The sequence below is a fragment of the Polistes fuscatus genome, unplaced genomic scaffold (assembly GCF_010416935.1).
Source record: "Polistes fuscatus isolate 324 unplaced genomic scaffold, CU_Pfus_HIC Scaffold7, whole genome shotgun sequence".
Lineage (NCBI taxonomy): Eukaryota > Metazoa > Arthropoda > Insecta > Hymenoptera > Vespidae > Polistes > Polistes fuscatus.
Window position 1 is genome coordinate 8,144,797 of NW_025113151.1, and position 12,238 is coordinate 8,157,034.

The following is a 12,238-nucleotide window of genomic DNA, read 5'->3' on the forward strand; positions in this document are numbered from 1 at the left end:
CTTGTTTTATACTATAACCACATTCATGGGATTTAAAACGAGCATTATTATCACACTTTAATGATACTTTTTTCCTTTTCAAATGAATTATTCTCTTTTCTACGAAAATAATGATAAACGTTCAATTATTCTTATCTTAAAGGATATCGAAATAACGAGAATAAAACTTTTTGAATGGAAATAAAACGATAATAAAGTTTCTCTTAAGATTTTCATCGTTTTATCCTTTCTTTTCCTCCTCTCTCTATTTTTTTTTTGCTAAAGATGTTGAAAGAGAATAAAAGTAAATTTTGTACGAACGAAAGTGAACTTGATTCAAATTTTTTTTTCTCATTGATTATGTTTTCTCTGTTTATTTATTTATTTTTTCTTTATTTAGAGGAGAAACAAAAACAGGGAGAAAAGAGAGAAGGATGATATGTGTGTGAAAAAAAAAAATAAAAAAGGGTTTGTCGGTTGTGTCGTCGTCGTCGAAGGTCACACGGTTTTCGTACACATGCGATCGTTGAGAGATCAGACGAAAGGGTTAAAGGGTATGAAAAGTCGTTCGTCTCTCGACTACAAAAGGAACCTTATCTCGAATTTCTCAACTCTCTCGACTACATACCTGCCGATATTTCGCGCCTCGAGGTTCTCTCTTCAAAACTTCTTCTCTCTCTCTCTCTCTTTCTCTTTTCGTTGCTTTTCTAACGTGCTCCTTCTCGATTCCCCTTCAACGAACGATCTATGGATGAGTTATATAATGCGTGTCAAGAAGAGCATATAGAGAGTGAGTGAGTGAGTGAGAGAGAGAGAGAGAGAGAGAGAGAGAGAACTGTATTTGCCATAAAGTCTTCGTGAGAATTCGATTTCCCGTTAAACCAATCGAATTACGAAATTATTCGTGTTAAGGGGTGAATGCTACATTAGTCTTGTGTAACTACAAACGATAGAATTTCATTATTGATTCGTTAATAGATTTTCATTGTTTCAAATTGTCGATCGATTGTTTGTATATATATTATAAATACTTTGAAGAAAATTTTAATTAGTTGTTATTATTATGAATATTGAATAAATCTAAAATTATATCATTAAAAATATTAGAAATAATTTACTTAATAAAATTTAATAAGTACGATATGTTTTGTTATTCAATATTTATATTTAATTATGTATTAATTTATATTGGAAATAATAATAATAATATATTTAATAATAAAATTGCAGTACTTTGTATATATACTTCTGAATATAATTAATCAATTATTGTAACGAATACTTTTATAATAATCGCAGATATGTGTATTTCAAACGTAATTAGTAATATTTTATTTAAATTAATATATAAACCGAAAATATTTTCGGTTGTTGAATAATTACAAAATAAACTGTACAATCGTTCGTTACTATTAAATCATTAATCGTTCATGTGAAAATCCTTCATTGTAGTATCACATAAATACGATTATTAATGATATATAATACTTGAAAAAAAAAAGAAAAGTTATGAAAAATTTGGTATAGAAAAATATTCAACGAACAATGATCTGTATTACATCAAATTAGAAATGACAATAGTCCTTTTAATGATACAACTGTGTATCATCGAAGAAAACGATATTAAACGTGATCCGTTCTAACGAGTAACGAGGAAAAGAAGAACGTAACAACAACACAACAACACAACGAGAACGTCGTCGCATCTTCTCTTCGAATTTTCTTTACTAACGACCTACTCTCCTTTCTATCGCGCTACTTCTTGCTCGTTATCTACGACTGATAAACTCGACGATCGTTATACGTTCTCGATACGACGACGACATCTTTGACGAAGAGACAACGAAAAAAGAAAAGAAAAAAAGAAAAGAGAAGATAAAGGAAATAACAAGTAAAAAAAAAATAGAAAAAAAATAAAAAATAGTAAACGAAACATAATTCTCCGTTTTCTCTTCTCGCGAATATAACCCCATTCCGTGTTACGTTAGAAGAAAATTGAAGTCAATTTGTCGAGTGTTTTTTTTAATATCGAATTCGCGTTTATTTTTCAACGCGTAGTATTGTATACACACACACACACATACACATGTATGTACGTATGCGTATAAAAAAATGATTAATATGCGTTAGAATCAGTCATCGTGAGATTTGATCGACGTTCCCAATCCATTGCGTATTCTTTGTAATTCGAAATAGAATAAAACGATGATATATAAAAAAAAAAGAGTAAAAATAGAAAGAGAAGGAAAATAAAGATGGAAGAAGATATAGGAGAGGAGGAGGAGGGGCTTTCCAAAACATGAATTCCCCGGAGCGAAACGTTCATTCTCGCGGCCTCGTGTTCCGGGGGACATGAATTTATAATTTCCACGCATCCAACTCCGGCAATACATACCCTTCTCTCTTTCTCCTTTTTTCCATACGATTCGGTGATTCGAGCTGTCGGTCGCGTCATATAAATCAAAATCAGATGTATTGTATATGCTTGCTTTTTTTGGTCCACGGGTGGGGAGAAAAAGAGAGAGAGAGAGAGAGGAAAAAAAATAGAAAAGAAAGGAAGAAAAACTCGGTCAAGCAACAACAAAACCACCCCTTCCACCCTATCTCCCCCTTTAACCCCCCTCCCCAAGGTTTACCCAGGTAGAAACTACGATACTCGGGAAGGAGATGGAAATAGTCTGAAACCGAGAGAGAGAGAGAGAGAGAGAGAGGAATGAAAGAGTATAGGAAAAATTGAAAAAAAAGGAGGAAGAAAGAGAGAGGAAAGTATCGGTCGGATATACATATGTATGTCGACCGAGGAGAGGGTACAATGTATTCAGATTGCGAGAAAAAGGGTTGGTTAACATGTGCGCGCGCGTATTCACCATTACAGTTATATACATATATAGAGATATATATATATATATAGGTGATGGGTAAAAAATGCGACAGACTGGTTAACGAAGCGAGATGGTCCATTGAATAGGTTTGAATGGGATGCTGGGACCTTCTCGGGATCCTCTCACTCTCTGTCTCTGTCTCTCTCTCTCACTCTCTTTTACATCTCGGATATATGTAGATACATATACCTACCATAGGTGTATCGTGAAAGTTTCTGCTAACTAGGCGGATACCGTTCTACCGGCAGCCATATGCCGTCAACCTGCCCTATCTTTTTTTTTCCTTTCAATTTTTTTATTCTTTTTTGTTCTTTTCCACCCTTTAACTCAGAAGACGACGAAGGCCCCCCCTTCTATATTTCTCGTCGATCAGAATCACGCTTTGGATACGTTATGATTGTTGTTATACGGTGTTTCATATCCTCCATCATCTAGAATTACTTTACCTATTCGTAAGAGGAAGAATGAGAAAAATAAGGGAGATATATGCATTCATATGTATATTTATATATAATAATAATAATAATAATAATAATAATGAAAAGAAATATGGAATAAAGGGGATAGATAGATCGTAAGACGTATCCGTTTATAACAAAGTTTTAGGCAAACTTCTTTTCCTACGTTTTATATATATATATACTAACGCATACCAAGAGTATAACGGCTTTCCCTCTTAAAGCGGAACTTTGCCTTTTAAAAACGAACAAAAGAACGCCGACGCGTCTTAAATGAACGCGCTACTTGTTGCACCGGAGAAAAAAAGGGGGAAGGTGCTGGCTGAGGTGCTCGGAGATGGAGGTGGAATATAGTAAGAGAGAAAAACAGAAAGAGAGTAAACGAAGGTGGTAGTAGTGGTGGTGGTGGTGGTGGTGGTGGTGGTGGTGGTGGTAGTGGTGGTAGTACTGGATGAGGAGGAGGTGGAGGAGGAGGAGAGAGGGTAAAGTTGGTTGGCCCTCGTCGAGGACGGTAGCGCGAATGGGAGTGCCGGGGTGAATCGAAGGGGTGAAAGAAATTCGCGGGAGGAAAGGAGTGAAGAGTGAAATCCAGGCCGGGGGACGGTTGGCTTTGGGCGGGGGGCGGGGGTGGCAGGGGGGCGCTCGCAGGGAGAGAAACTCGCGACGTCGGCGCCCGCCGCCAGAAAACTGTTTCTCTTTTGTTTTTAATCGCCTGGAAAAGTTCCGCGCCGTCGCCATACTCTACATCGTAGGAGAAGGGTAACGGGGGGAAGGGAGGGCCGAAGGGGGGAAAATGGCGAGGGGAAGAACCGGCGGATGGAAGCCGCGCGCGAGGAAGTTGCAATTAAAATGTAGTTCAAGGTCGACGCCTCGGGGGAAGTTTACCTTGACTTCTCTCTCTCTCTCTCTCTCTTTCTTCTTTCTCCTCCTCCACCCCCCTCCCACCTCCTCCTCCTCCTCCTACGTCGGCCTGGGTTTTACGCCGCTCTTCTTCGTTTCTTCCGCGTTCTTCTTCTCACTTTCTCTTAACGGGCCACCAGACTCTTTCATCGTTCTACGCGAAAAGACTTTGGTCTACTTTATCTTTTACCCAATTGCTAATCGATTTTATAACGAAGTTTTCCTCGCTTTTCTTCCTGATCGTAGGATCGAATGTGTTTTTTTATTTTTTATTTTTTATTTTTCTCGTTTTTTCTTTTCTTTACTATATCTTATCACACGTTGTAACGCGTCAAATGGAACGCGTTGTTATTAAAGGCTTGTAATTTCATTTTCATGGGGGTTGAATGTATATGGAATATTTCGAGATGGTAAGTTTCGTTTTTAGAGAGACACATTGTATACATATATTATGTAATAATATGAACGTGTGTTTATACGAATTTTAGAATATAATTATTCCATTGTTTTTCAATTATATATAGAAAAATACGAATTTGTAATATTATATTATATTTTTTGGCTCCATTCACGATCTATCATTTTTGTGGAGTATTTTTAAAAAGCTAATGACCTCTCGTCTACCTGTCTGACTACTTCAGAAGTGTCTCCGAGACGGTGACAGATCGTGACTTTGTGATTCGTTTCGACGTTCAAATGTGAAAGAAAAATAAAGAGAGAGAGAGAGAGAGAGAATTCTGTTTCTCATTTTTCCTACGACGAAGCAGAACCCTGATGCAACCCCTGACGCCACTCGAAAAATGCCTTTCGTACTTTCGACCTGTTTCTCACCCTCTTTCTCTCTCTCTCTCTCTCTTTTTTCACATACAATATATAACGATAAACTATCACAGGTATGTATCCATCGAATATCGACGTTATTTCTATCTCTCTCACACTTCTTTTCCCTCCAGTGCAGTCCTCTTCTTCTCTCATTGAAAACTTACGAGGGGTTGGTTAGGTTTGGTTAGTTGGTTTATTACCTGGCGAGATTCCCCCTCCCCTCCACCTCTCTTCTCTTTTCCGCTACTCTCTACTCTTTCATCCTTTTACGTACACTTTCGGACTGATTTTCTTTTTTTTTTTTCTTTCCCACTGAAAGCACCATCACCTGTACCGTTTTCGGGATTACGTTTGTCGGTTTCACTATTGGGACACCCTGACGTGCAAAAGGGAGAGAAAAAGAGAAAGAGAAAGAGAGAGAGAGAGAAAAGAGTTTGTACTGAAAAATCGGCTCAACGAGAATGAGAGCGAGAGAGATAGGAAATATGTGTGTTTGAAAGAGGGAGAAAGCACAGGGTAAGCCGATACAATAGGGAAACAACATTATTGGCTTTTCAAAATGGTATTTACCGAAAATAAGCAATTTAAAAGGATAATAGCACGACTCGTGACACCCCGGACAGTGGTAGGTTTTTTTTTTTTTTTTTTTTTTTTGTATCCACAGCACCCCGCTAACTTTTATTTCCCTGTTCTCTTTTTTCCCGTTTTCTTTTCTTTTTTCTCTCTTTTGTTTCCTTCCGTTTTTTGCTTCTTTCTCTTTCTCCCTCTTTCTCTTTTCCTTCATTTCTTATTTACCTCGGTTCCCGCTAATTATTTCTCGATTAATTGAAATCGGAAGAGTGCGATCGATTTGTCGGCGAAGGATCCGGTGTGGTGTGAAACGTTTACGTACCTCCAATTAATTACTTTCTCTTTCTCTTTCTCTATTTCTCTTCTAATCGATCGACGATATTCAAGGAATATCTAAGATTTCTAATTAAATTTTCAAAAAGGAAATTGAAATTTGATATTTTCTTACTTTAAAGAGATAACTACGTTTATCATTTACTCTTCATTTTTCTTTTTCTTGTTGTATAAATAAATAAGATTAAAAAAAAAACACATAAGACAAAATGTAAAATTAAGAATAATTGTAAGACTAATGTTTATGGACATGTATAATATTCATATTGAATAAACAATTAATTGCAAGATATTATAATATACTAGTTAACACGTATGCATATATTTATGCATATTTTTGTTGTTGATAATAATAAACGAATAAGACTAATCATAGAATTAAGAATATATTTTGAGGAAAAATACTTATACTTTTAGATATTTATAATATTTTTTTTTAATAAGCAATTAAGATATTAAAATATCCCAGATAGTAGGTAGCACATATAAGTATATATGTGTATGCATATATGTATGTATCTATGTATATTATATATATATGTATACGTATAAGTAAAAAGGCGAAATAACAGGAACGTTGGTAGGTATTCGAACGTTATCGAAAATTCGCCTCGGCGGTTTATTCGAGTAGAAAGGGAAATATAAGAAATAGGCGTATCGTTGTGGAAAAAGAATGGAAGGAGGTTGAGGAGGTGGCAGAGGAGGAAAAGAAGGAAGAGGAAGAAAGAAAAAAGAAGAGGATGAAGGGCGAAGAGAAAGAGGAGGAGGAGGTGGAGGAGGAGGAGGAGGAGGAATATTCTTCGGTGGAGTACGCGTTTCATCAGCAACGACTTTTGCTACGTAAATTTTCTCTCCCCTTACGCCGTGTTGATTTTATTGAAAAAGCTATTGGAATTTTCCTATCGTTGAGAGACGAGGACGACTACGACTACGACCGACGACGACTACAACGATTGCGACGAAATACGTAGAAGAACGGGGTACCAACCTTACCAACGACCAGAATCCAAAGAAAGAGAATGAGAATGGGAATGAGAAAAGTGGAAGAAAAATCTGTCGATCTCCACCCCCATTTGTCGATAGTCAAAAGAATGAGAAAGATTGAGATAGATAGTGGGAAAATAACTTCCGTTCCTTTAGGCTTCCACCTTTCGTACTAAATCGTTCATATGTCTCTTCGTTACCCATTCCTATAAAAACCTAAAATCTAAACCAAAGATCTTCGACCCGAATGCACCTTAAAAACCTAAGTCAATTAGATTACGCATCGGATCCCGAATATTGTACTTTAACCTGTTTACTTTTTTTTCCTCTGGTATATCGTAAGTGTCATAATTTCAAATATCATTTGTTATATTATAATCTCTTATATAATTTGGATGCATCATATTATATTCTTGTGAATGAACAAGAAAAATTATCTTCTTTAAAAAATTTGACTCATATCTATTCTATAATAAAAAACATTCTTCTCGTGTGTGTGTTTATGTCACAAACAATTCGTCCGTTATAATTCATGTAAGATATTGTTAACATTATCTTTAGTAAAAGAAATCATCAACATCGTTATCCCCGCGTCTAATAATAAAAAATCGATGAATTTTGAAAGGAGATAAAGACCGAAGTAGTTTCCCCAGATGATGATGATAATAGAAATAAACAAATAAAAGGATCATGTAAAATGATAATTAGACCGAAACATTGATGAGAAACTAAATAGACTGTCTCGTGTTTCTCGTTCTTCCCAGAACGTAGCTCACTCTCTCTCTCTCTCTCTCTCTCTCTCTTTCTCTCTCTGTAGCAGCCATTATAATTTCGCAAATGGATCGCTCTTCGTTTTTCACTCTGTACAAGTTCTAACTTCAGCCACGTTCTATTTCTATTCCCGCAGGATCGAAAGCACGTTTCGAAGCGTTTCCTCGAGCGTTAGCTACGAAGAACAGAGAGAAACAGAAAGACAGAAAGAGAGAGAGAGAGAGAGGGTGGGGGAGTGAAGAGAAAGGTGGACCAACACGCCAGTATATATGTGTATATATGTACGTGTAAAAGAGAGAGAGAGAGATAGAGTTAGAGGGTGGAGAAAGAGAGGATGGACGAGAGGAGATGGCGACCGGGGGTTGAAGGAGGAGGGGGTGGTGGTGGTGGTATAGGTGGAGGACGTGCCTTCATTTGTTTCAGTGGGCACGGCGGTGGGTGGTTACGTCACGTGTTGGTCGTCATGGTAACTCTCTGGGTTCTCTCCCAGCTAGAGGGGATGCACCGTATTGCCGGCTAAGACGCGGCCAGGAACTCTGATCCTACAGGATCTGGCTGGCGCACATGGATTCGAAATCGTAGGACACTCGAGAATACCCTGGCAAAGTCTTTCGATCGACACCCCACTCCTCCCCCGCCCCCACACCTCATCCTCCTTCTTTTCTTACTCTTCCTCAATTCTCTCAGTTTATTTTACCTCTTTCCCAATTTGATCTTCAATTGAACGATTTATTTATGATCTTTTATGGTTTTATATCGAGATTAATTGTCGTTTATGAGGTATTTTTTTTTTGGTCCGTTCCCCGTGTGTTTTGTTTTTATATATATTGCGATTATTTTCCATTAGATTTATTTTCATTGTATTATATTTGTCGTTTAAATAAAGTTTGGAAATAGTAGATATTTAAAGATTTCCTTTTGGTAAATCTCATTTTATTGGAATGGTATCCTTGAACACTTGAAGAAAGCTGTAGTAGGATTCGATCGAATTTCTAAAAGCGCGTCTTAGAATTTGTAAAGTTCGTATTCACAAAAGCGTTCCCCTTTTCCATATCTAATTTACGAAGGAAGGATGTAAGGATGTAAGGAAGGAAGAAAGTAAGGAAGGAAGGAAGGAAGGAAGGAAGTATTTGAATCGTTGAGAAATATTTCGAAATAAATTCAAGCTTCTTTTTAGTGGATCGTTGCTGCTGATATTCGGGTTTACTCGAGAAATATATATATAAATATATCATTTCGGTTTAAAACATTCTGAATTTACAAGCACATTTTCGTGAACGTAAGGAAGAAAAAAATAAAAAGAAGAAGAAGAAGAAGAGGAAGAAGAAGAAGAAGAAGACGAAGACTAAGGACTAAGGAAAGGGATGCGACGATTAAATGTATGTACAACGTCCTTTACTGAAATTGTGAGCTTGGTTGGTTGGTATCCAAGAACGAAGACCCGAAACGTCGACGACGGTTGGAATATTTCGTGTCCTCGGGGTCGCACGAATGTCTGCAATGTGCCACGTTCCTTCCTTCCTTCCTTCCTTCCTTTCGTCCTTCCTTCCCTTCATCCTTACTTCCTTCCTTCCTTTCTAAGGAAAGGCATCCTCCTTAGCCAAATGCGTCTTCACCGCAACTTACAAGGAAGGAAGGAAGGAAGGAAGAAGAAGGAACGTGAAGTGAAGCAGCACCAGAGGCATCTCTGAATCCTCACATCGTAATTACACGAGGTCTTCACTCGCCTTTCCTCTCTCTCTCTATCTCTCTCTTTAGTTCTAGTATTATATATCTCTATCTCTTTCTATTTATCTGTCCTTTTCGCTTAGAATCGAATTCCGTACGAGAAACTCTCTAGTTTCGTATAATCGATTTCAGTTCTGCATCCCTTCTGTGCAGAAATTACACGAATTCTACACGCTAATCCTTTTCTTCTTTCTTGTATTTTTTTTCTTTTCTTTTCTTTTCTAATCTTCAGAGAGATGATTTTTGATTTATTTGATTTATTTATTATATTGTTATATTAATCAAATATGTTGTTTTATTTTTTTTTCCCTTACTCTTTCATCTCGTATAATTATCTTTTTAGATGTTACGCGAATTATTTTGTTTTGTTTTCTCCTATCGTCGCAGAGTAAGCTTTTCAGTTAATTTTTCAATTGTTCTTTTTTGACTATTATAATTCGATATTTTAGATAAATTTTCTTTATTTTTCATCGTACTCTTTTCACGTATAATCGATTCCAGTTTTTTTCGTCCATTTACGATGAAATTATGCAAATCCTTTTTTTCCTAATCATCGATGAGCACGTTTCGTTTATCTTAATTGTTTCTTTTTATATCGTTATTATTAAATCGTTAATAATAAAATGATGAAGAAATTAGTTGTTGCTTTAATTCATTTCATGAATGAATATGACTCGATCAGTATATGTTGATCCTTTCCTTATTCAGACAGTTTCTTTGTTACGATGTTTGAATATCATCCAAAGAGCACTTTGAGTTTCTATCTGAAAATAATTATTATGGGTAGATTCAGACAAAGAGAAAGACAGATAGATAGATAGATAGAGAGAGAGAGAGAATCCTATGGTAGCAGTCTCTCGCTAAAGGGTATTGTTTCTCCCTATGTTTGAAATTAATTCAAAGTTACTTAAAGGAACCCTTCGCCTACTCCAAAATGCCCCAAACACACTTCATGCCAGTCAATAAGGAACACTGCCAACGAAGCAATTTTCGAATTGAGTTGAACACCTTTGAATGTTTTTGCGAAGCTGATTTGAAAATTTGTTCCTTACACACATTTACATAAAAATCAATACACAAAACTTGTGAATTTACGAACATCGTATATAAAAAAAGGTTATTACATATGTGAGACTATGAACATCGCATGAAAACAAATACGAAAAATTTGTGAACATAGGAACATCGCATAAAAACGAATATATGACCGACAAATGTTCGTGCTCGTGTTCACGAGATTTGTGATTTGTGATTCATGAACTGTGAACTATGAATTTATAAGAGAAATAATAATAGGTAAAACGAATATATACGAATAGAATATTTTTATGAAGTATGCGATTTTAACGAAATTGTTGTCCGACTTTTTTACATGCAAGAACCTAATACGTTTCATGACGGTTCTAATAATTACATATTCTTGCATATACAAAAATTACATCAGTCGAAAAAACAAATGCAAAGTTAATTAAAGTAAAACTTCGAAGCTACGAATAAATTTGCACTGCTTGGTGGAGAATAATATTCGAAGAAAGATATTTAAAAAAAAAAAGAACTAATTCCAACTAAGTGTCAAAAAAAGGTGATAAAGAAACGATTAAACTAACATCTGAACAAAATTAACATCAACTTAATCGAATTGCTGATCGTTCGAAAAAGCCTGCATGAAATTTCCTTAGCAAAATTGCTTGGAACACTTCCAGAGAAAGATATAAGAAAAAAAAAAAACAGGGAAGAATTATACATATTAAGCGTTAAAATAGGAATTAACAAGGATTGAAAATAGAAAGATAGGAGACAAGAGATTCGTATTTCTCTATTTCTCTGTAGAAATAGAATAAGGATAGAAAATCATTCGTACCGGGTGGATTGAATGAAGAAGAGAGAACGGTTCGCGATTCTCCCTCGGGTTGGGAGAGGGCTTGGTTTTGGAGAGAGTCGTTGGAGGAGGATGGGCTTGCCAAAACCACCCTAGCGTACACCTCCTTACGCGTACATACAGCCAACGAACAGAAGGGGCATGCTGTACGTGCAATAGTAGTACATGCTAGAGTCTGCTACTCCTTCGCCTTGGCAGAATGTAAGACGTAAGATGTCTAAGGATTTTCCTTCTCCCTCCCTCCCTCGCCACATAGCCACCCCACCATATTTCCCTGTTTCCTCTCTTCTCTCTCGTTGGCTCAACGTAGCGAAGACGTTCGAATTGCTTGCCAGTGGCTCAGCAACGTCTTATGCAGGTTTGCGTCGTGCGTCCTGCGCGGAAGCCAACGCCAATTTGCGCCAATTTGCGTTTGGCATTGCTCTTTAGAACGCTTTGCCATCGTTCTAAACTCCTTGCAGACTCTCTTCTACCAATCCTCGTCTATCATTCCACACGCGGAGAAATGCTTCCGTAAGATGAGATGAAATTTCATAGAAATGCACCAAGTTTCATCGGTTCGTTTGATCAATTATTTAAATCCTTCCATTTAATTTATTTCTTTCTTTCTTCGTATGCGCGCGCACGTATGTGTGTGTGTGTTTTTCTCTTTCTTCTTCTATTTATTTTCTTGAAACGAATCATTTCTCTTTATTTTAAACCACTTCATAGTATTCTTAAATCGATCAGTCATCCTATTCATTCTCGAGCTTTCACTAGTCGGTTAGTTTCTGGTAAGAAAATGATCACCGACTGTATATTCTAAGTCTTACAGAAGTGCCAGCCATAAATCAGAAACGCTAAAGCAGTGGGCTGACCCCGAAGAGAGCTTGTTTGGGCTGACCCTTAGGCCTTAGGGTCAGGGGCCCTGCTGACCTCCATCAGAGTGGCCA

General features: G+C 36.8%; 1 long non-coding RNA gene across 1 annotated transcript; it reads right to left on the bottom strand.

The window, feature by feature from the left end:
- Window positions 1-672: 672 nt before the first annotated feature.
- On the bottom strand, window positions 673-3,585 carry LOC122524094. The gene is made up of 3 exons (XR_006305456.1): window positions 3,515-3,585; window positions 3,055-3,307; window positions 673-724 (listed from the first exon to the last, which is right to left on the bottom strand). It is a non-coding gene; the product is annotated as an uncharacterized LOC122524094 (long non-coding RNA).
- Between the last annotated feature and the right edge of the window lie 8,653 nt (window positions 3,586-12,238).